Below are 3,617 nucleotides of genomic sequence, written 5' to 3' on the forward strand. Positions count from 1 at the left end.
GCCGGGGGCGCTAATTAATTTAAAACCTCTTCTCACGCCAGCGTTTACCAAAGGCATGCGGTAAAGGCAAGCATGCGCTAATTATTTTAAAACCTCTTCTCACTTCGGCGCTTACGAAAGGCATGCGGTAAATTAAGGCCTGCGTTTAAAAAATTTAGTGTGATGTAAGGATACCATCATGAAAAGCACATTTAATTAAAAAAAAAAAACGTTATTATGGTCTTACTTTTACTTATAAATGAAGTCCATGCGCAGCTCCTTCTGATCAAAAGTATCGATAACTTGTTTATAGTAGTCTTCCTTATCTTTCTTCAGTTTTAAAAGTCTGTCTGTCTCAATGGAGATCTTCCTTTATGACCTTCTGCTTCGATTGAAAGTCCAGTTTAGAAAACTGTTTTATTTTAGATATGTAATCCTCCATGTTAACAGTGCAAGCGAGAGGAAAAAATAAACACACGCTGCTCAATCTTGCTGCTTGTCACTTCTTCTGCAGCCGAGTAGTCGCAAGAAGGATCACTAGCGCCCTCTACCGCCAGGAGGCGGGAGTCATTTAATGACTCATATTTGACACACGCAGCTACGGTATATTAATAAAACATAGCTGCTTACTGTTCTTTTTAGCATATTCAATAGCTTGGACCTTAAATCCTACTGAAGAGCTCTTAATCTTCTTCCCTTTATGCGATTTCAAATTATTGAAATCAGCGTCCCCCATTTTAAAAACGATGACAGGTGAAGTGTCACTCGCGACGTGACGAGTTTGACCCGGCAGAAATTCTAGACATGCGTTAAATAAAAATAATATTTTGCGAAACAAATTTGACCCGGCAGTAATTCTAGGCAGGCGCATACTATATGCCCGGCGGCTATTCAAGGAAATACGGTGTGTATATTATATACATATATATATATATATATATATATATATATACATACATACACACACAAAGTATTTCAATGGTTGGAATCTGCATGATATATACTAGTTAAAGTTAAAGTACCAATGATTGTCACACACACTCTAGGTGTGGTGAAATTTGTCCTCTGCATTTGACCCATCACCCTTGTCCACCCCCAGGGAGGTGAGGGGAGCAGTGAGCAGCAGCGGTGGCCGCGCCCGGGAATAATTTTTGGTGATTCAACCCCCAATTCCAACCCTTGATGCTGGGGGCCAAGCAGGGAGGTAATGGCTCCCATTTTTATTGTCTTTGGTGTGACTCAGCCGGGGTTTGAACTCACAACCTACCCATCTCAGGGAGGGCACTCTAACCACTAGGCCACTGAGAAGGCTAGTTCCTGTGGTAATGTAATTAGTTATTATGGTAACCTAAGTTACAGCAGCTCAGTCGAGGCATCAAGCAGTGTGGGTGGGGAGCGTTTCCACAGAGTGTTTCCAGCCTGAAATGTGGGTGTCAGGGACAGACGTGGAAGGAGATTTTTACAAGAAAATTCTAAAGCTTAGTGATATATCACATATATGAGATTGTAAGTTTTAGTTTTTTTTTACCCATCCCATTCATATTTCGCTGTGTTTGTTGCATTTTTTGTCACAGCGCAGGCTCGAACCCGCTTTTCCCTGGCAGCACGGCCATGCAGCGACAAGGCTGCAGGCAATTAGAAATCAGCGCACTTGGTTCTATAACAAGAGGGAGCAGCATAAAGACCAGCGGACCCAAGAAACCTTTGCCAGAACGTAGCCAATCTTCCCAGTAAGCATCACGTGTGGCACCCCTCCCTCGGTCCTTGTTCGCCTTCTCTGTGTTTTTCCTTATTCACAAGTTCATGTCCCTCGTGTCTTTCCCGTCGTCTGTGATCGTGTGTTGCTTCACAACCTCCATCCGGACCTCTGATTGCCTTCCTCGATTCTCGATCCCTGCTTGGACACGGACATCTTTGCCTCTCCCCAACCCTCGACTGCTTGCCTCCCTTCGGACTGCCTCTTTGCCTTGCCCCCTTGATTTGAAGAAAAAGTCACCCAACACACACAGACAACAAACCTCGGTAAAACTTACACGGTTAATTCTACACATCGTCCACACTCATTCACTTGAAGTAGCATACACTATCCACACCCTCATCAAAGGTTTCAATAAACCTGGTAAACTGAAGTTCAGCCTTGGAGTCGCCTCCTTCCTGTTTCCTGTACAGAACATTTTTGTTGTGTTTCACTTGAATTATGTGAATTGCTGCATAAAGCAGTGATTCACATTATGTTCCATATTGTCCCATTTAACCTAATTGCACCCAATATCAAGCATAAGCTAAAGATAAACAGTAAATAAATAGCACGTGATTAAGCCTCTATTACACATTTTCATGACGGTGTTTGGTGTATAAATACTAGGCTATGACATATTATAATATTTGGGTACAGCATAAATTATTTCTACATTCAAAAAGGTAAATTTAAGCTTATGACCAGAAATAAAACATCTATGCTTCAAGTAATATCCGTGACAGACCTTTAAAAATGTTGCCTACTGACATGTGAAGCAAGCGTGCTTTGTTACTTTATTAAACATGGAAGGTGTAATTACGCTTGAGGCCACTTGAGGTCAGCAAAGACACTTTGAGCATTTAGTCACCCCCCACCCCCACCCCCCAAACACACACACATACATACATATGACCCCCGCAACCCCAAAGGGAATAAGCGGTAGAAATATATATATATATATATATATATATATATATATATATATATATATATATATAAACACAGATATACATACACGCACATCCATCCATTTTCTGTATATATACACATATACACATATATATATATATATATATATATATATATATATATATTTATATACAGATACACATCCATCCATCCATTTCCTACCACTTGTCCCTCTTGTGCGTGTGTGTGTATGTATATATATATATATATATATATATCAATCAATCAATCAATCAATGTTTACTTATATAGCCCTAAATCACTAGTGTCTCAAAGGGCTGCACAAACCACCACGACATCCTCGGTAGGCCCACATAAGGGCAAGGAAAACTCACACCCAGTGGGACGTCGGTGACAATGATGACTATGAGAACCTTAGAGAGGAGGAAAGCAATGGATGTCGAGCGGGTCTAACATGATACTGTGAAAGTTCAATCCACAATGGATACAACACAGTCGCGAGAGTCCAGTCCAAAGAGGATCCAAGACACAGCAGCGAGAGTCCCGTTCACAGCGGAGCCAGCAGGAAACCATCCCAAGCGTAGGCGGACCAGCAGCGCAGAGATGTCCCCAGCCGATACACAGGCGAGCAGTACATGGCCACCGGATCGGACCGGACCCCCTCCACACGGGAGAGTGGGACATAGAAGAAACAGAAAAGAAACGGCAGATCAACTGGTCTAAAAAGGGAGTCTATTTAAAGGCTAGAGTATACAAATGAGTTTTAAGGTGAGACTTAAATGCTTCTACTGAGGTGGCATCGCGAACTGTTACCGGGAGGGCATTCCAGAGTACTGGAGCCCGAACGGAAAACGCTCTATAGCCCGCAGACTTTTTTTGGGCTTTGGGAATCACTAATAAGCCGGAGTCCTTTGAACGCAGATTTCTTGCCGGGACATACGGTACAATACAATCGGCAAGATAAGATGGA

General features: G+C 42.2%; 1 long non-coding RNA gene across 1 annotated transcript in view; it reads left to right on the forward strand.

Annotated features, from left to right (window-relative positions):
- The window catches only part of LOC133552760 (uncharacterized), a 3,314-nt gene extending 1,135 nt beyond the window's left edge, over positions 1 to 2,179 (forward strand). The window contains exons 2-3 of the long non-coding RNA XR_009806765.1: positions 1,079 to 1,183; positions 1,554 to 2,179. This is a non-coding gene — a long non-coding RNA (uncharacterized LOC133552760). The remainder of the gene's footprint in view (positions 1 to 1,078; positions 1,184 to 1,553) is intronic.
- The last annotated feature ends 1,438 nt before the right edge of the window (positions 2,180 to 3,617 follow it).

This window comes from Nerophis ophidion, linkage group LG05 (genome assembly GCF_033978795.1).
Source record: "Nerophis ophidion isolate RoL-2023_Sa linkage group LG05, RoL_Noph_v1.0, whole genome shotgun sequence".
Classification (NCBI taxonomy): domain Eukaryota; kingdom Metazoa; phylum Chordata; class Actinopteri; order Syngnathiformes; family Syngnathidae; genus Nerophis; species Nerophis ophidion.